This window comes from Protopterus annectens, chromosome 2.part0, assembly GCF_019279795.1.
Source record: "Protopterus annectens isolate FY-2018-M chromosome 2.part0, PAN1.0, whole genome shotgun sequence".
NCBI lineage: Eukaryota > Metazoa > Chordata > Ceratodontiformes > Protopteridae > Protopterus > Protopterus annectens.
Genome location: NC_056728.1, coordinates 588,016,394 through 588,038,414, shown reverse-complemented (window position 1 = coordinate 588,038,414; position 22,021 = coordinate 588,016,394). Strand labels below are relative to the sequence as shown.

General features: G+C 40.7%; 1 protein-coding gene across 2 annotated transcripts in view; it reads left to right on the top strand.

Annotated features, from left to right (window-relative positions):
- SHB (SH2 domain containing adaptor protein B) overlaps positions 1–22,021 on the top strand; it is a 1,716,047-nt gene that overhangs the window by 673,745 nt on the left and 1,020,281 nt on the right. The gene's annotated exons all lie outside the window — the stretch shown is intronic.

Here is a 22,021-nt window from a genome sequence, read left to right as displayed (position 1 = left end):
TTCAATGTGTCCAGTGTGGCTCCCAACCAATCAATTCATTTGCCCACATTTTTCCCTAACCCACAAAACAAGGGGGGAAGAAGTATGCATTCTCTAGATGTGAACAGACTCTATCTGGATAGGACTAAATCTTTTAAGAAAACTGACCAATTACTAGTCAGCTTTGCAGCAGGTACAGAGGGCAAGGCCATATCCAAACAATCTCCAAATGGATAGCACACTGCATCCATTTCTGCTACAAACACCATGGGAAACTGCCCCCTAAGGGGGGTCAGGACGCAGTCCACCAGGGCAATCTCCAGCTTTTCTCAGAGGGGTCCCCAACAGGGACATCCTGGAGGCTGCCACATGGACTTCTGTTCATACCTTCACCAAGTATTACCACCTGCCTATCTTCTCCAAATCCAGGGCAGGCTTTGCAACCACAGTCTTGCAGGGCATCCTAGTCAGCCCCCAGTCTTCTTGACTGCCTCTACCCTTTTCTTCAGCTTTGGGAAGCAACCCAAGTGTGATGACTGCAGCAGTGAAATACGAAGAACATAGTACAGTTGTGTACACTTAACATAAATGTAGATGTTTGAGTGTATTCACTGTTGCAGTCCTGGTTTCCCACCCTCCATCCCCCTTCTCTCTTTCTCTCTCTCTCTCTCTCTTCCTCACTCCTTTCAGGGAATTTTTGCTATTTACTTTCCACTGGTGGTGTTCTTCCACCATAACCTAGCTCCCTATTTGGGTGCTCCTGACAGTTGGGGTGAGAAAAACTGATGTAATGTTGTCGGCTGCCTGATTTTATACTACTGATAACCTGACGTCCGTCCTGGAGCGACAGAAACCGACGCAGAAATACTAAGCCTCTGGTATTCGGGCCGACTGAGGGCTACCCCTGGCAGGATAACCCAAGTGTGATGACTGCAACAGTGAATACACTAGAACATCTACATTTATGGTAAGTGTACACATTTGTACTTTCTGAATCTAGTCTAAGGTACAGCAAACAAGGTGTACCAATTTCAGAAAGAAACAGTTCAAATAAGCAGGCACAATAAGCCTTGAAACAGCAGCACCCAGCTCAGAAGGGCAGAATCTACCCTCTCCTCCCACAGGAGTATAGACCGCAAACCTTCTTAATGTAAAATAACTGGCCTGAAGCACAAGTCCTTAAACCAAAAGGCTTTAGAGTAACAGTTACAATTTAATCAGGCTAATGAGCAGTAATAATTGCAGCAGAATAAATGCAGTTGAATACTTTTGAGAACAAGCAGCAAAACCAAAATAAAGTAGGAAGAAACACAAATACAGTAAGAATAAAGTGCATTTTTTTTAGGTCAAGTGGAAAGGGAGGAAACAAGATAATTCAAGGTTGAGAAACTAAGAGGGGTGGGCCTTTTCAGATGATTTCTCTACTTAGTAGAACAAGATGATGAGATGGAACTGGGAGGAGTGTCCAAAATGAGATTTGTAGTGGGGGCTGGCAACTCAAAAGCCACCAAATTTTAAGAACACAAGAAGAGGGGGGGGCAATGCATTCAGAGATATTCAGAGCAAACAAGGCACACAAATACTTTAGCTTAATACATATATTTCTAAATAAAACAGCAAATGTATTTCTCCGCTCACCCCACTAATTAATTGATGGGGTAGGCAGGTAACCTGCACTGTGATATATTGCCAGTACATGACTTCATTAAATGGTTAAATCTTTAATGTATTTATTTGCCCCCTACTGAGAGACTTAAAAAGGTGCAGTATTTCTTATGCAGACCATACTGCAAGTTTGCCATATTGTCTTTCAACAGTGAAAGCTCTTTTTTTTTTTTTTTTTTTTTAACTTCTAATGTAAACCGTCTGAGGTGGCCTCAGTTCAAAACCTTGGCTGTACCTGTTTATATGACATAAGAGCAGGGGATCTCAAAATTCTTTCTACCACTTTTCTTTTGGCTACATAAATGTCTGTAATTTTTTTTGCAGATTTATGTCATTGTTTAAAAGAGCCACTGTTACTAGTAGAGTTTTTACAAATTAACTCCACTTTGATTTAAGCATCTGTTATTTGTAACTGTTTCAAGAAGTCTTCAGATGAACCCTGCTCAGTTTATATTTTTTTGTTTTGTTTTGTTTTGTTTTTTGACCAGTGAGGCGTTTTCTGAACCAGGACCCAAAATAGTCCATATCTGTTTGTGTTTCCCTCAGTGTAGTATTTTTGTATAGTCAGATTTGCTTTGGTAATTTTATAGAGTGTTGATAGATTGGAATTTTTCTGTTTGGAATGTCACATGTTTTTATACATTCACACTGTTTATAAAATGCACAGAGGCGTGGGTTGTTTTTCCTTTGAGACATCACAAAAATGGGCAGTCACTCATTTAGACACTACCCTCCAAGCAAAATTTTAGATAAGTCCTAAAATATTCTTTAGATGGTCAAGACTGTGCTGTACTGCACCACCCAGTGTAAGTGCACCCCTGCTGATGCAGATGAAGGTTGTGAAACTTAGAATGAATGCATCTTTATTTTCTTTTAATATTTTTATTAAGTCAGATTTTAAACTGTGGTGTGGGTACATACTGTTGTTTTTTTCTTCTCTGTTAATGCAACATTTTTTTCATGCCGAACACGTGTTTTCTTTTTTGCAATTATCATTCAGTCCAACATTACATACATTACTCAATTTCTGCTTTCGCTTAAGTCTCACTCCTGCTGAATTTTTTTCTACACGTGTTATTCCCTCAAATTACATTTATTTCCAGCAGAGGCACAGAAGTGATCCCCAGGGTGTATTTCCTATTTCCCATCCACTCATCAAGATTTTTCTTGAAGAGTGCTAATGAAGAACTTTGCTTGACATAGATGGGTAGCTTGTTCCAAAGTATAGGAAGTCTCTGGAACAGGAATCTATCCAGCGTGTCCTGTTTATTGTGGTGACAAGGTTTAGGTCGGAGTAGGCGATATGCTATGGAGTAAAGCTGGAGTTTTTTGAGGCGGTCAGTGTAAGGCATTTGTTTGGGGCCAGTAATCCTCTTTGTGAGGTACTTCTGTGGCCTTTCCAGCTGCTGCAGATGTCTTGTGAGGTACATTCCTAAAGGGGTGTTGTACTCTATAATGGGTCTAATGAGTGACGAGTAGAGGGGTCTAATGAGTGACGAGTAGAGGGGGACAATGACCTCTTTTTTTTCCTGGATGAGAACCCTTTTTATGATGAGTTGTGCCACTTAGAAGGACTTCCTGACTACTGTGACAATGTGACTATCAAAGGAGAGACTACTGTCCACCTGGGTCCCAAGGTCTCTTATCACGCATTTGGTGTTAAGTAGATTACTGCCTATGTGGTAGTTCATGGGTACAGAGTTTTTACCAAAGAGGATGACACTGCACTTTTTGGCATTGAGCTTGAGGCCACGGCTCTGACACCAGGCATCTGTCTCAGTGAGGCCCTTCTGTAGGATGCCCACATCATTTGGGGACTTGACTATGGCTCCTAGTTTGTAGTCATCTGTGAACTTAGTCAGCCAGAGGCCTTCTGTGTTAGCCTGTACTTGAGAGAAGTAGATACCAAACAGGACAGGAGAGGTCCCAGGATGGAACCCTGTGGCACTCCACTTGCCACTGCCTTGAGGTCAGATTTGGAGTCTAACTTTTACAGTGTGGGTTCTGTCAGTGAGCCAGTTGGCAACCCATCTTGTGACATAGGGATTTATACCTAGTTTAGTGAGTTTAGCTATAATTCCAGAATGGGGGATGGTGTCGAAAGCCTTGGCGAGGTCAAGCTAGGCTGTGTGAACCACCTTACCCTCATCCACGGCTTTGGTGACTGCCACAAAGAAGTCGATCAGGATCAGGAGGCGTGATCTGCCTTTCACAAACCTGAACTGGGTGGGATCCAGAGTTTGGAGGTTACCAATGTCTTTGTTTGAGTTCCATGATGATATGTTCCATGGCCTTGCAGACCAGGCTCGTCAGGCTAATTGGTCGATGGTTCCCGGGATCAGTGGTGGCTCCCCCTTTGTGGAGTGGGATAACTGTTGCTGTGCGCCATTCAGTGGGCACAAAGCCTGATGTGATGCTATTATTGAACATGGTGCTTAAGTGGGGAGCCAGTTCATTCTGAAGTTCGTGTAAAATGCAGCTTGGGATGATGTCCGGTCCCATGGATGCTGTGTTTTTTTGGTTGTGATTACAGGGAATCTGCATTATTCCTGTATAGATATGGGCCCTTTAGGGGGTGAGAGGGGGGGGTAAAGCTTTTGATTTCTATTTTCTAGTTCATAGGTAGGTACTAGGCTATCGGCCCTAGGGCCTATACAAGTCTAGCCAAAAAGGTACCCCGCCTTTCACCACCCAGATGTTTATGGCAACTGGGAAGAAATCTGCTGAAAGCAGATATCCGGAACAGAAAAAGAGGGTGTTCCCATTAGCTGATGTCACTGTGATGTCACAAAATAGGTGGAGCATGGATGGGAGAGGGGTGGGAATGGGTGGGGTTATGGGTGATGAGGGCCATGACCTTAGTCCAGTTTTAGCCACAAAGAAAGCTGGAAACCCTACATGTAGATGAGTATCCAAGTGCTTATCTTGATCTTGGTCAGACATAGAAGAGATGGTGCTTTTGTACTTTGACTGCTGTTTCATGTCGGTCAGTTTATTTTTGACATTTGTAAGTTTTCTTATCTTGGCATCCTAAGTAAGCTATTAAAGTTATAAACGGGCACTGGTTGCTTAATGTAATCTAGCTGAGCAAGTTCTTTATGGTGGTCTTTCATCTTAGTCCTACTTTGACGAGCCTTGCTGCACCTGGGAACCAGATTGTATTTCTAGAAGACTTTACCCTTTCCTATCTGAGCCTACCATCTCTGTAAATTCAAAATTCCTGGTCTGGAAGACCGTCTTTCTATGAATGTTTAAAGACATTCTGAGATTCAGACCTTTTCTTGCCAGAGTCCTTTTCTTGCCTTTCAGTGCAACAATGTATACTTCAGGGCAAATAATACATTTCTGTCCAGGATGATACCTGAATTCATTTTGAATCTGTTTATACATCACCATCTTCTCTCAAACACAAAGGAAGATGGGGAGAAATGTTTTCAACTTCCTGGTTGTGAAGTGACTGATATACCGGTTGGGCTATTCCAAGACCTTCAGACAGGCATCTTTGTGCTCCATGCAGTTCTAATACCTGTGACACAAGTCATACTTGTTAGCTGTTTTATTTATTTATTTATTTTATTTATTTTTCTTTTACATTTAAATTGTTTTATGTAAGTATTTGTACTAGAATTCAGATTAATGTGTTCTTGTATTCCTGTAAGAAGATGGTTAATAATTGCAGTAGTATGCAATGCCGGCTTTTGCTACAACTTTGAAATGGATGGCTGTTCATGCACGCATGCCTGTTCTCAGCAACTTGGTTTGGAAGCGGCTTTGTGGGACTATCTCGTGTTTGAACCATATTGCTGTACATTAGAGGTTTTTGAACTTTTTAGCAAATTTTAGCAGTTATTGTTAGTACTGTTGTAGCAAGATATTCCTTGTGTTACTTGGTTTGGGTATCTAGGACTAGAGTTCTGTAGTGCTTCATTAGTGATTAGCTGAAATAGAGGCCAGGTTTTATATACATGCTTTCTGCCATTTCCGTATTTGGTAATGACTGAAACTGAACAGGTATTTGTTTCCCTTTTTATAAGGTGCTATTCATTTTTTGGTACAAATCAGGAATTGTGATTGTTCATGGTGGGTAGCATGTGGTGGTATTCTGGCAAAAAAAGTCATGCTCATTGTCTGCAAATGCAGCCGATTAATCATTAGAGTTTTGTACACTGTTCTAAGAAGAATGTACAAGGTGCAGCATAATTAACATACGAAAGTACATTGGCATGGCAAACAGTTCGCGAAAAATGAAGTTTGAAACTGTGTAAAGTGAATTAGTTTTATAAGCAGTTGCATTCCCAGTAGCCTGAATATTTAATGCATTTAACATAATGCACAGTACTTTTTCTTATAGGTAAAAGTTAGTGTTTGCCAAAAGCATGACCGGGTGGAGAGGATGGGTAGTGGGCACCTATGTCTTACCCATCCTGAGGGAGAAAAAGTTGGTGGGAGGGATGATACCCTGATGGGCTTTACTGCTGCTCCCTTGCTAAGGACAGAGACGTGGGAGCATGGAAAATAGGAGCTGCTGCTGGAAGACACATGAGCTGTGGCTACCTGAGTCAGTAACAGTAGTCCTTACGTACTTGTATAGTTGATACTTGTAGTCCCCAGCAATGATGCAGGTTCTCACATCACCAGGGTAGGGCTTAAGTAGGACATCTGCGTTGCTCACATCTTGATATGCTAACTTGAACACAAACAACACTTGTGGTTTCCTGGATGACACTGTCCTCCGGACATTTCACCCTGTACTGTGCTGGGAATGTCCCTTGTCTGGGGAACAATGGATTGAGTTTCATAAGGGGAGGTTTGATAACTAGCAGGCACATGGGCAAAAAGATTGTGTGTCTTTGCATTCATATAGTAACAAGTTTGCTTCATTTTGCAAAATCAGTTTGCAGAATATCTTACACTTTCCCTTGTTTGTTGAGGTGATCTGGGCCTAAACTAGGCCATTTTAGAACATGACTTGTCAAAACATTGCTTACAGGCATTGCTTGTAATAGAGGTATATGATGCAGCCAACTAAGGTTGTCTTTGTGGTGCAACTGTTTTTTGATGAACTATTAAAATCTTGGTGATCCTTTTGAAATTATATTCATGAAGTGACTGGCTGTTTCATTGTCCTGTCATCTTTCACCTTCCATTTGCTTTTAGAAACCAGATGTTCTTCATCTCACATTGCTGCAGTCCTTACACTTGGGTAGTCCGCTGTCCTCGGTCGGCCCGAATATCAAAGTATAAGGCTGACGTCGGTCAAGGCGCTGAAGACTGACATCAGGACGTCAGGGTACAAATGCGCATGACCGACGTCATATCCTCAGTCTTTTTTGCAGCATGGTCCGATGCAGAAGCAGCGTTGCAAGTGCCGTTCGGCGTTCTGAAATTTTTCGAATTCGGAGTTTCAGACCGAGTCAAAGTTGGCTAAGTACCCGTTAGGGAATATTTTAGTTTTTTCTTGCCTCAGTGGTTTACCGGATGTCAGAAAAAGTGAATAACTGTATTTCTTGTGGGAAGCAGATACCGCATAGGGACTATCATACTTTGTGTATTCCTTGTTTGGGGCCTGAGCACGACGTTGTTGGGTGTCGCTTTTGTGCTAGGTTCAATAAGCGCACTATTAAGCGAAGGTTAGATTGTGCCAGGTTGGTCTTTGGGAAGCGGTGCAATTACAATATGCCGTCGGATGCTCCGACGCCCGCTTCTTCGAAGAAGCACAAAGACAAAGCAGCTAAGCCCAGGCAAGAAGAGTCGTCCGTACCGGACGCCGGTTCTTTAGAGGCGTCAGTGGAACCGGTGGTTCCACCGGAGGCTTCTCTGGAGTCTCAGGGGGAGACTTTGATATTGCAGGATGTGGCCTCTCAGGAGGCAGGTCAGGCAGAAGGGGCTTCTCAAGTTACTGTACTCCCCTCCCTTCCTAGGGTGATTAGGCCCTCTCCTTCTGTTTCCAAGGCTTCTCCCAGAGGCAGGCCAGGTTTAGCTTCTGTTGGTGTCACTCCTAGTTCTTCAGGATCTGTGCCCAAGAAGCACATGCTTAAAATGGCAGAAGATTTAATTACTTTGATTAGAGGTTCTTGCCCTCCTGATAAGAGGCCTAGGTGGAACCAGAGTTGGGGAGTTTTGAGCAGGCTTCGGATGTTTCAGAGTCTTCGGCTGAAGACTTGCAGGAGTATTCTCCTTATTCTGATTCTGATGCAGATGATTCGACTCCTTCTGCTTCTCCTCCAGAGGATTTTTGTTTTTCAGAGACACTTCATTCCATGAGGGAACATTTTAAGTGGGAAGGTCAGGACTTCTCTGACTCCAGGAAAAGGCTTAGGGAGTTTTTGCTTTTACCCCAGCATAGGCCTTTGGCTATACCACCTGTTCTGGATGTTGTGGAAGATGTTTTTGCAGAGGCTTCACTTAATCCTGATTCTTTGCCTCCTGCTCCTGTTAAACCGGATAGGTATTACAGGGTGCCTGAGGCTCATAAATACCTTTATAAGAGTCCTAGGGCGGACCCAGAAACTGTTAGTCAGGGACCTAAGGGTGTTAAGGCCTCTGTTGTAAAAAATCCGGTTCCTCCAGATAAAGAGGCCAGGGCTTTGGATAGATGGGGAAAGAAAGTCTATACTTCTTCCACCTTAGCTATGAGGGCTTTGAATTGCCAGTTTCACATGTTGAAATATCAAAATTATCTTCTTACACAGTTGAAGTCTAAGATAGATGCTCTGGCGGAAGCCATTGAGTGTAAAGAGTTACAAGATTTGGTACATGTCTCTGAACAGGTGGGTAAGCATTCTTTACAATGTGGCTTTGATGCTGTACAGGCCTCGTCTAGGGTGGCTGCCACTGGGTCAGTTCTTCGCAGGCACGCCTGGCTGAGGGATCAGAATTTATCTGACCATGTTAAGACTAGGATTTTGGATGCTCCTTTACAGTCTGATGTATTGTTTGGTTCTCCTGTGGAGTCAGTCTTGAAGAAAATGGAAGACAAGGCTAAGTCTATGCAGGCTGTTAAAGATTTTTTGCAAGTTCAGCCTCCGAAGTTTAGTAGGAATTGGCCTGCTAAGGGGTGGACGTACCCTTCTTATGATTCACAGTCTAGGGGTAGATCTAGGCGTGGTAGGGGCAGAGCTCAGAGCTCCTTCAGACCTAGAACAGGGAGTTCACCTGCACAATCTTCGGGTGAGGGCAGGGGCCAGTCCTTTCGTAAACAGGCCCAATGACCTACCTTTTCAGCTGCCAGATCCTTCTTGCCTGGCAGCACCTTTGGGAGGAAGGTTGGCTCTTTTCAAGGAAAATTGGAATTTAATTACCCAAGACAAATGGGTATTGGATATCATACACCAAGGTTACAGGTTTTATTTCCATACCTTGCCTCCTTTCAAAGGCATGCCGGACGTTCCTCCTCAGCAAAGACTAGAGGCTCACAAACAAATTTCTCTGTTGCTTCAAATAGGGGCCATACAACCGGTCCCTCTGCCAGAAGTGGGCCTAGGATTTTATTCTCGCCTGTTCCTAGTACCAAAGAAGGGGAACACGTGGAGACCAATTTTGGATTTATCTATCCTCAACACTTATCTGGACATTCCCAAGTTCAAAATGTTGACGTTACAACAGCTTTTACCTCTGCTGGGCAAAGATCACTGGATGGTGACTCTGGATCTCAAGGAGGCTTACCTTCATGTTCCTATCAGGCTAAGTTGCAGGAAGTATCTGCGTTTCTGGCTGGGACTTCTCATTATCAGTTCTCTGCATTGCCCTTTGGCTTATCTACTGCGCCCAGAGTGTTCACGAAGGTTCTGGCTCCAGTGATAGCTTTCTTCAGGCTAAGAGGAATACAGATTTATCCTTATTTGGACGATTGCCTGATTCTGGCCCAAGGACAGGACGAACTTCTTCATCATTTACAATATGTGATAGCAGTGCTAAGATGCCTGGGGTATTCTGTGAACGAAATAAAGTCCAGTCTAGTACCCTCTCAGGACATGTGCTTTCTGGGTGTGAGACTGAATACAGCATCCCAGATGGCCTTTTTGACCCCGGACAAACAAAAGAATCTTTCTCTTTACTTCCATCACTTGTCTCATCAGTCCAGGCTGACTGCAAGGACAGTCCTTCAAGCCTTGGGGTTCATGGCATCTTGTATTCTGGTGCTTCCCAATGCCAAACTGCATATGAGGAAGCTGCAATGGTATCTCAAAAATGTATGGACACAGCACTGCCAAGATATGGACACTGTCATTCAGATAATACCTTGCATTCAAAAGGAATTTTTGTGGTGGGCTCAGGAATGTCACCTAAACAAGGGACTCTCTGTGACCTGGCCAGAGGCGAGTCAGATTCTTACGACAGATGCCTCAGACAAAGCTTGGGGAGCTCATCTAAATGGAAAGTGGGTACAAGACACGTGGCCTGCCAGACTTCAGCATCTACACATCAACTTGAAGGAGATGTTAGCAGTCCAATTTGCATTAATAGCTTTCAAGGATTTACTTCTTCCAGGGCAGGTGTTGGTTCTAACAGACAACACAACTGTCATGTGGTACATCAACAAGCAAGGGGGAACACATTCTTATCCTCTATGCAGACAAGCAATGATTTTGTGGGAGACTGCTCTCAGTTTACAGCTAAATCTTCAGGCAAGGTTTCTGCCGGGAGCACAGAACTCCTTAGCAGATGTGTTGAGCAGACAAATTATGGATCCCCACGAGTGGAAATTGGATCCTCATGTATTTCAGAAATTGACAGTGTTATGGGGAACTCCAGACATAGATCTGTTCGCTTCTCCACTAAACTAACCAGCTGCCAAAGTTTTGCACAAAAAGGTTTCATCCCACAGCTTGGAAAGTGGATGCTCTTTCATTCAATTGGAGCAAGCTTCATGTGTATGCCTTTCCACCTCTGCCTCTCCTCCCAAAGGTACTCCTGAATGTCAGACAGGACAAGCCAAAGATGATTTTAATAGCTCCAGATTGGCCTCGACAGCACTGGTATCCATTACTGAGAAGTCTGGTCCGGGAGCCTCCATGGCCTTTACCTTCGATTCCGCACCTGCTGTCTCAGGAGAACAGTCATTTACTCAATGTCAAACTTCACTCTCTTCACCTAACAGCCTGGCATATTCTGTTTTGAACCCTGGAGGGTCTCAGCTTCCGCAGCAAGTTTTGAATGTTATTTTGGAGGCCAGAAGGCCTAGTACAAGGAAAGTGTACGCAGATAAATGGAAGAGATTTTTATTTTGGAGTACAGCAAAGGAATTTGATGTTTCTGAGCCTAATTTAAGTGTGGCTCTTCAATATCTTACTGAGTTACTGGACAAAGGTTTGTCCTTCTCTTCTATTAAAGTTCATGCTGCAGCAATTTCTGCTCACTATGACTGTGACCCACCATTGTTTTCTCATCCTTTGTTTAAGCAATTTCTCAGAGGGGCAAAGAATATAAGACCCCCTCGTAGAGCTCCTACTCCTGCTTGGGATATCAATTTTGTGTTGGAGAAACTCACTCTACAACCTTTTGAGCCTGCAGCTACTGCCGAGTTGAAATATTTATCATGGAAGACTGCTTTTTTGTTGGCCATTACCTCTGCAAGAAGGGTTTCTGAATTACAGGCCCTTATGGCGGTTGAGCCTTTCTTAATTTTCCATAAGGGCAGGGTATCTTTGCGTACTAATCCTTCCTTTATGCCTAAAGTGGTTTCTAGTGTGGCTTTAAACCAAACTATTCATTTGCCTACTTTTTATGCAAACCCCCAAAATAAAGGGGAAAAGATTTTGCACACTTTGGATGTACACAGGCAGTTGCGATATTATTTGAGCAGAACTAAAGGGTTCAGGCAGTCTCAGCAGTTATTTGTTTCATTTGCTTTGGGTTCTCAGGGCAAGCCTGTGTCAAAACAAACTATTTCTAAGTGGATTGGGTTTTGTATTGCTTTCTGTTATTCCCATCATGGTAAGGAGATTCCAGCTGGGATTAGGCCTAATTCCACTAGGGCTACTGCCACTTCTACAGCTTTTTTAAGGGGGGTGGCAACTAAAGATATTTTGGAGGCAGCTACTTGTAGTTCAGTGCATACTTTCTCTAAGCATTATCACCTTCCACTTTACTCTAAATCTAGGGCTGGTTTTGCCACTGCAATTTTACAGGGCATTTTGGCAGCTCCTACTGCTTTATAGTTTTGCCATCCTCCCTTACCTCTGCTTTGGGATTCTACCCAAGTGTAAGGACTGCAGCAATGTGAGATGAAGAACATAGTACAGTTTTGTACCTACCATAAATGTAGATGTTCGAAGATCCACATTGCTGCAGTCCAATTTACCCTCCCTCCTTCCCCTCTGTAGTTAGAGGTGATTGTGTGGGTTGGGTTGTAAATATTGTGGATATTGTATATATTGTACATATGGTTGGTGCAAGGGTGGTTGGTTATTTTTTGCTGTCTTTTGGTTTTGACCTTTCTCTTTAGGGTCTTCTGACATCTGGGGCAAGAAAAGACTGAGGATATGACGTCGGTCATGCGCATTTGTACCCTGACGTCCTGATGTCAGTCTTCAGCGCCTTGACCGACTTCAGCCTTATACTTTGATATTTGGGCTGACCGAGGACAGCGGACTACCCAAGTGTAAGGACTGCAGCAATGTGGATCTTCGAACATCTACATTTATGGTAGGTACAAAACTGTACTTTATGCAGTATCATTCTTTATAAAAATATACGTAAAAAAATATTTTTTTAATAACGAATGCTTTTTATTCAGTCGCTCTAAAAAGTAAAAAAAAAAAAAAGGAAGAGTGAAAAATTTGCAAAAGAAACAGACAAGCTGATTTCATAAAAGTATTTGAGGTTGGTTTAGCTGATTTGTGATGTTGAGGTGCCAGTAGTAGTACCAGGAGCCAGCAAAACTAACCTCTAATGCTTTTCTGAAATCAGCTTGTCTGTTCCTTTGCAAAGTTTTCACTCTTCATCCTTATTTTGTACTTTTTAGAGTTACTTCTCGGCTGCAGTGTGGGGGAGTGCCTTCTGTATGGAGTCTGCATGTCCTCCCCGCAGTTGCGTGGGCGTTCGAAAGACATGCGTAAATGGGCGTGCCTTCATTGAAGGTTGAACATCGAGCTGGCACCTCGGCGTTCATGAAAATCTACTGCCAATCATTAGTGGACCGGAGTTCCGCTGTGGCGACCCCCAACTGGGAAAAGCCGAAAGACGAACAACGACGACAGTAATTCTGCATGTATTTAGATTTTATTACTATTAATAAATAATGATAATCAATGTTACCCTAAATGTTTACTGAGTGAGTGGTTGGGAAATGAAGGTGGGAAGTCAGCAATGCGGGCAACATCTACATCCAGTGGGAACCAATCATTATGCAATACACAGTACTTCAGCACCCTGGACAGCTCTGTGGTGAATGGGCAAGAGAATCTAGATGCATCAAGGAGTGTGACAGAACCACAAAGAAAGCCACAAAGCCAATTTCAATAAAAAGCATTCTAAATAATAATAAAGCATTCTAGTAAAAAGCATTCTAATAATGGTAATAGTAGTAATAATAACTAAAAATCTTGCTTGGTAAGAACTCTGCACTTTTCCTGTGCTGTTGGTCATCTCTGCAGTCTTCTGGGTTATAATGCTGTTTAATCTCACCCGCCCCCATTTGTCTTATAGGAAAATCCATTTGTTTAGTTTGTGGTGTTAACAGTGATTTGTTTTAGTCTAGTCTGTTATGTGGACTACCTTGTGTCTCTATATGTTTTTAGTTGAGAAGTAAATCTTGCAGTTGTGTTGAATGCTTAATTTACTCTTAGTGGCATGATTTATCCCAAGTGGTGAGCCCAAAGGGAGGGGTAACCCAATCCATTACTATTAAACGCAGTGTTACCCTCAGTCATATTGCTAGTGTATACTTCATTTATTGCATGAGTAAATCATGTGTTCCTACTTTGTTGTGACAGCAGTGCACTTTGCATCCAGTAGTGAGCTTCCCTTCATTTCAGTTATACATATTTGGTTGGACAGATGTCTTAGTTTTTCTCTCTTCTTCAGCATTAATTTTTCAAGAAGTGTGTGTGTGTATATGTGTGTGTGTATATGTGTATATGTGTGTGTGTGTGTGTGTGTGTGTGTGTGTGTGTGTGTACATATCTATATATATAAAAAAACATGGTAAGTAAACACTTGGCCAACTGGAAATCGCGCCAAAGCCAACATGCCCTATTCTCCACTGTAGTGTGATCTCGGCATGAGTTTCGGTACAGTTGTCCATGTGTTTACTTCCCATGTTAAAAAGCCAATATTTGGGATTGTGGAATTTCATTGTTGTCTTTGGGATTTTCCCATTCTGTAATATGGGCTGTGAGATTTAAAGTAGATCCACATATACATGTGTGTATGTATGTGATAAATGTATATCTAACTATATATATGCATATATTATATTTTTTGTGAATGTTGGTGCTTCATCATGACAGTGTAGTGGTGTAGACTTTTTTTTTTTTTTTTTGGTACGAGTTTGAAACAACATTTCTAAGAGCAGCAAGATTATTCCATTGTAAACAGAAGAATGAGGGGATTCCTTTTATTTTGTGACTCCTTGTGGCTGCATGCTCTTCTAAGAAATTTAGTGTTTCACACTTCAAAGGTCATTTCAGATAGTCATGTTTAAGAAATGGTAATCCTAACCTTGGCATTGCAGAAATGATTTCAAGATTCATTTTTTCATAGATGGAGTCAGTATATTGGTTCCATTCTTAGGCAAATTGTTTAAACGGTTTTGTCCTATTTTCACTTATTTTCATGTAGGCTACAAATACATGGGAAAAATTACATCTGTATTGCTATCCCAGAATAAATATTCCAAACAAGTGTTTCTTTTACTACTGGATATATCAGATTTGTCTGAAAACAGGACTTTCAAAGTGACTGTCATGCTGTATAGCCTGTTACAAGCAAAAGGCAAAGGATGAGCTACCAGATAGTCTGAACCTTTTTTTCAGGAGTACTTTCATCATTTTGCAGCAGTTTTCCTTTAATATAATCCTGCTGATGTAGGCAGGCTAGCAGAGACACACACACGCAGACACACACACACACACACACACACACACACACACACACACACACACACACACACACACACACACACACACACACACACACACACACACACACGCGCTCCCTCACTCATTACCCTGTAGCTTGTTTTTTTTTTCCTGAAGTGCTGAAGGTGGTCCATTGATTCTTAGTTTTCTATTATATCCAGGCTGTAGTATTTAGGGGAAGATTCTCATTGGACATTAATGGGATGGAGCTGTCAAGTTTCATGTCTTGCGGTTCTAGTGGTTTTACACTAGGATTTAAGAATTCTGTGTTGCACTTCAGCCGTGGTAAAGTATTGCCCTGTTGGAAAATTCTGACAGTGGGGTTTCCTTTCTCAGGTTAGCATCTAGTTTCCTTTTACCCACATCCTTAGAATCTTTGTTGGACCACAAATTGAATGACAATTGATGATGTAATTCATTTATGGAGAACTTTTGTTTGTTTTGCTATCTGTTTTGGTCTACTGTAGTTTGGTGAGTATGTGTGGGGGAAGTGGTAGTTTATTGCTGGCTTTTTGAACTGCAGATGCAGGTAAATTCTACTGTTTTCTGCAGCAGAATACTGAACATGAGGGATCGGGACAGTTCTCCCTTTTGTCTGCCTTTGCTCTTTCCCCACTGTTTGACCTTGAAGTCAGTATATTGGTACAATGGGTTCCTGTCTCTCTGCAAAAAAAAAAAAAAAAAAAACGTTTTTTAGTACTACTGTTTGTTTTTATTTTAGTGAGTATATGTATGTTTTGTTTATGGATTTCATGGTTATGGATTCATTGTGTAGTACTTAAAATTGTTTATATTTGTTCCTTGTGTGCAGCTTCTTTACAAACTTGTTTCGTAGGTGTACTTAAAGGGTCCTTGCTAACTGAGACTTTCCAGAAAGCAGGTTTGTAACTTTTTTTTTTCTGACATTCTTAACTGGGAGCTTACTAGTTTGCAAATGACCAATTGACATCCTGTCTATTTACAGTTATATAAGCTACACTTAAGTTTACTCTCCATTTTCCTCTTCCTCCTCCTCTTCTTCCAGTCCTGGTCCATTTTTAAACTTTCTTGCTTCTTAAGGAAATATGTACATATATGTTGCCTTAGAAACATTTGACTGCAACAAATACGTTAACATTTATGTAAATGCAGTTTCCTTTACTTGTGTATTTTATTTGTTAACACTATCCTAATGGACAATTTTCTGTTAGAGGATCAGCCTAGGTTACATGAATATAGAGTCAGTGCTGTACTCCAATAAATGCAAGTGAAATAAAGTAAATGTCAAACAGTGCCCCCCCCATCCACACACATTATTTTTTTAAACAACAAATTAATTTTGCTTACTTGGATATTGGTAAATTACCATTACTTACGTTGTCTGAAAGAGTTGCTTCTAAACCAAAAAATCTTACTACTTCAAAACTGCTACCTCATTGGGATCCCCCCCTTTATCTTAGGTAGTATAATCTTTAAGATAGCTATAATAAAGTGGGGTGCACAGGTGATGAAAAGTTGAGAAAAAGCTCTATTTTGGTGAAGTGCTGTTTCATTCAGTTCTGTCTGACAATGAGAATGACAATCATGGGAAAGTTATTTCCTTACTGGTACTAGAAACTGGAAGGCCATTGCATGTGACAGGACATTGTTGCCTTCAGCTGGTGGTAGTCATTTTATAAACGCGACCTACTGAGTGACAACAACTTTGAAGGTCGATTGTGAGTCATTTCTAATTTGTTTCTACAACTTCCAAAGCTTCTAGCATATTCTTTCTTAGAGCATGTTACTAATCTTTTGAAACCATGTTATTGCCAATAAATCTTCACTTCTATTAACGTTAAAGGTATTGTGCTTGCGTTTTAGGACAGTTTTTGATGAAATGCATCTCTTTTGTTTAAATTGCTGCTGCAGTTTTGAGAAAGTTGCCCACTCGTTTATGTGCTCTTCTGTGTTGGACTTCCTAGTAAATGGGATTTGTGTTTTTAGGGAAATGTATAATGGAATAGTTTGCGTATAGCTTTTTCTTTTCACTTTATTTCAATGAGTCATTACCCTTTCTTTTATCCACTAAACTACTTGCATATTTTCTCAGATGTACTTATTGCTAATTGTTAGCTTTAACTGATTTAACACAAGTTTAGATGTAAAAGAGCTGCAGATGTACTTGTAACATAAACATATGTTTCACAGTTAACTATATACAAAGTAGTCTGTTAGATTTTTAAAAAATTGACAAAATTGCTGGAGTGAGAAGTGCAAATTGCTGTATTTACTCTGATGAAGCATTGATCACAGTGTTTCTTTTAGTTATAGCTCCAGCTATCCTTCTGTTTAAATAGTTCTCATTTTGAAACTGTCTGCGATTAGGTGTTTTTGATTACCCTGCTAAATTTAATTCTGAATGCCCATCCAAGTGGTTGTGGTAATGGCATCCCCTGCTTTTGGTTCTGACCTAGATGGTTACTTATTTGTGAAACACATAAAAATGCTGTTTCTGGATTGTGCCTCTTGGATCTGCAGCTGTGGATTAAGTTGTTCTTGGAGTAATTAGTAGCCACTGCCATGTGCAGGATGTGTCCAGTTTTGATGATTTACTCCTTTCCTTATGTCTCTCTGCAAAGAGCACAGTCTCTTTTGTACACTTACCTTAAACACCACAACATGTGGTACCTCCAGTGCCATGTTGCACTTCCTTGCTTTTCGTGCCTGTCTTAAGGCATGATCCGTAAAACAAAACCCTCAAACTTTTGATTTTTCCTCAGTGATGTCACCAAAATGTTCAACTACTTCAACACCTGCTCGACAACAATTTACTTGCCAACTGCCAGCATGGCTTTAGGCCCTTTCATAGTGCAACCACTGCCCTGCTAACTTTTGCTGACTGTATAAACAGAAATCGAAATAATAATTCTCTGTCGTCCGCATTATTTATTGACCTATCAAAAGCCTTTGATATGGTTAACCACAACTTACTAATCAGTGTACTAAAAGCACAATCTCTTGACCCTCAAGCAATACTTTGGTTTGCATCCTATCTAAAAAACAGACATCAAGCAGTGCTCTGGGATAATAACCTACCCACACCCCTCCCCGTAAACATTGGAGTCCCACAAGGCTCTATATTAGGCCCTCTTTTATTTTCCATTTTTATCAATGACCTCAATACTGTTTTTCCTCAAGCCACTTGTACTCAATATGCCGATGACTCTACTCTAATATGTTCTTCTAATTCATCAATCTCTCTTCAAACCCTTACCCAAACAGTATTTAACACTGTTGAAAATTGTTTTTCTGACCATTGCCTCCTCCTTAACCCCCCAAAAAACAAAATTGTTACTTTTTGCTCCCACCCAAAAGTCTCCATCTATCCACTTCACAGTTATCTCTAACAACGGTACCACTATTTCCCCTGATACTACTACACGTCTCCTGGGCATTACTATAGATAATAACCTCAGCTATGACAATCATATCAACAGTACTATACTGATGGCCGATAAAAAAACTTGGCTCCTTGTATAGAAACCTTACCTCACACCTCTAGCTAGAACCACCATTGCCCAGACCCACCTCACATCTACCCTATTCTATGCTTCTGCTATATATACCAATCTATCAAAATCTAATCTAAGTAAGCTCAAAACTAGCTATAACCATATAGCAAGATTTTCCACTGGCACCCCTTTTAGCACCCACCACTGTCACAACCTTAAACAACTCGGGTGGTCTGAACTACAAAACCAGCTGGTGTATAATCAACTAGTGATCACACAAAAAATCCTTCATCACCCAAATAATACTCCAATCCTCTCTAACCTAATCACCCCATATAAAAATCTTGCGACACTTCGTTCACCTAATAAGTTACTAATCGCCAATATCAAATGTAATAATAAAGCTGGAGACTCCCTTTTTACCAACATTGTGGGAAAAATGTGGAACAAGCTTCCTATGTCACTCGCATCTCTCTCATCTACATCTCTCTACAAAAAACACCTCAAAGAACTTATGAAAAATCATTGGCTCTGTCCCTGCACCAAACCTAACTGAACCTCACTTTTCCTATTACTAACTCTTCTTGCCATATGCCCTCCTTATGGGCATTGTCCCCTCTCTAACTTTAATCCTAGAAGCTAACTTTATTCCAGCCCTCATGTGTACCATTTGTTCTCTACCCTCAACTCGTGTTCTCCTACTTTGACTTACAAATGGCAACATTAGAACCTTAAGTGTACCTGTACCTCCTTATATCTAAAACCCATGCAAAGACTCTAAACTACTTTTCCTCTTCTTGGATGAACTTTTTATTTAATTATAACCCATGCACTATTAAATTCTCTTATATAGTAGAACTTTAGTAACTTTTAAGTATTACATATAGTAATTTTGCTATATTTGGAGCTTATCTCCACATGAAAGCTGTAAGTGTAAGTAGTGAATTTTTATTTTGTAATTTTTATTTTCTAATTTCTGTTTTGTAATTTTATTATGTTTGGAGCTTATCTCCCTGGGCCTCTACTGAAAATGGACATGTATCCAGCTAGACTAGCCCAGTCAACAAATGTAAAATAAATAAAATAAAAAATAAATAAATTAAACGTTGCTCTTGTTAATGTAAGTGGAGGGAGTACATGAGGCTGCATCCATAGACTTTATTTGGCACACCACAGCACATGAGCTGGGGCTAATTGATTAAATGTATAGATGCACCCTCACACAAGCCCTCAAGGGACATCAGTGTGGGAATCAGTGGAATTTTGTGAGTGGGAGCTTATTAAAAAGTTTACAGAGCTTTTAATCAAGAAACTGTCTACCTAATTCTAGCCTGATAAGGTGAAAAAAAAAATCGGTGCACTTGCCAAACATGTGAATGTACACTTCAACTTAGCTTACTAGGCTTCCTCTTTTACTGCTTTCCGTCTATTTATGGTTCATCTACTTTCTTACAGACCCATATCAGATTTTGGCAACAATCAAAATATTGGTTCCCCTTGTCTAACTTAAAATGTAGGCGTTTGCACTGGATTAATTCTGTCAGAGTTTGATCTTGTACAGTGTTTGAATAATCCCAAATCTTCATTCCTAAAACCTTGTGGGGTAGTACCTATCCTTGGTTTTGACAGATGGTTCTGCTGTGTGTTTTTTTTTTTTTTTAAATACTATATGAAGATGCACAATATTACAGACAGTGTAGTAAAATAGGTGTAGCATACACTGGGTTTTCATAGACTTTGTTTACTGTTTGAAAGGTGTGTAATTTTATAAAGATAGTCTAGTTCAATAACTATCACATACACTGCCGTTTGAAAGACATTGCTCACATATACAAAGCTATTTACTAGTTCAAGAACATGTGTTGGTCCTATATAGGTTTCTATAAATGCTTTCTATAGACTATTTTATGGTTCTTTTTTTATTGGGAATGGTTAAGTTTCAGATTAAAATATTCTTGTCCATTAAACTGATCAATACATTTGTATAATTTGCAGTTAATATGGCTAATATTAGTCACATCGTCTCTCCATTACCATCCATTATATGGTGACAATGTTAGCAGTCTTGTACCGTTCTTTCTACCTGCAGCGTGCCTTTATACTTAATTTTGCCCCATATTCATAGACTTTGTGAGATCCCTGTTGCAGTCTTAATTTCAAGTAGTTCTGCTACAGGCTTGAGGTCTGATATCTGATGAAACTTATCAGAGCTGAGCACCACCCCTAGTCCTAGCTGATGGCATCTTAATTCAGATGTCTTCCTGTACTTGGTGTAAAGCTAAAATTACCTATGCCATCTTCATTTTTTTTTCTTGCCATGTGTGCTGATGTACAGTGCAACTTTCTGCACAGAGAATGATTTTGCATATCCATCACAAAGGCTTCAACTAGAGAGGAGAGCAGGTAAGTGTTCCACTGAGGCCTTTGTTATATTGTTTTGTCAGAATGCGTCAGGCTGAATGCTTCAAGGTATGCACCCAGCAGTGAAATGTGAAGCATGTCTACTTCTGTTAGTTGAAATACAACTGTTCAGCTAGGTAATGGTCTTTTTTCCCCCTGTACCTCAGAACAAAGGGGAGAGTAGGTTCTGCATTCATTGGGTGTTGAGTAGGATGGTAAAGGCAGGACATTTGTTTTATAGCCTGTGCTGAGGGGAAAAAAAAGATAAAAAGATTCCCAGTGTGCAAGTACTGTTTCTACATGCACAGCTTGTCTTTTTTCCTAAAGTCGATATCTGGCCTCCATAAGGAAAGGATAGAACACATGTCATCAGTGCCACAGCAGCCTTTCTGAAAGGGCAAGTGCACAGGACATTAGAGTCAGCCACATGGTCCTTATTCCATAGTTATGCTAGGCATTACAGATTCATCCTTGTCTCCAGGGCTAGAGCTGGAGGTTTCACCTGTCATGTTGAAGGGCATGGTGTCCTCATCTGTGGAATCACCCAACCACCCATCATGTTTAGAGGAGAAGCTATTGGCAGTCTTCCCTGAAGTTATGACTTCAAAGGTGAACTACACTGAAAGCCATAGTACATTCTTGTAGCTCGCTTACCATAGCAGTCGATGTTGGAGTATGGTCAGTATTGCTAAATGGGTCACCTCCAGCCAGCCCTTGTATCTTCCTGGAAACTAGTGCCAGGGTGTGTGTAGTATATTCAAACATCTTTTCTGCTCAAGATTTTGCCATGTATGGTTACAAGAATAAAAGAACTACTCACTATTCTAAAAAGCTTGATTTTATACCCATCTTTATTTCTTATTCCACATTATGTGCTTGTTGTTGTGGCATACATCTACTTTTTTTTCTTTTTACTTTAAATATTTGCATATTTTATATGTACAGACTTTTGCACTATAATGTAGTGGGTTAGCTGTGATTAGTTTTATTTTGGAGTATGAATAAAGGGAAACCTAAATGAGCCAATATTAAGAACACTCACACACACATTATATTATGTGATTGAAAAACATGTTCATTGAACATGTTTTCATTGATACATAAACGGCGAACATACTAATCTCTGAAGGGCCACTTCAGCAAATTTTTTCTCCAGGGAAAAAAACGCTTGGCACTGTCTGGGATTTGCCCTTTTCCCCACTGTAGTGCGATCTCGGATTTGGTATAATTAGTTGGGGGGGGGCACATCCCCCCCACTTTATAGGGTTTGAAAGTTTTTGTTTTTCTTTGAGCAATTTCCCCCTGGAAAAAAATTCACTGAAGTGGAGGGTTGGTGATTAGTGTTTTTGCTGTTTGTGTCGATGAAATGTGTTTAGTCATATAATATAGACTAAGTATACATGTGTGTGTGTGTGTGTGTTT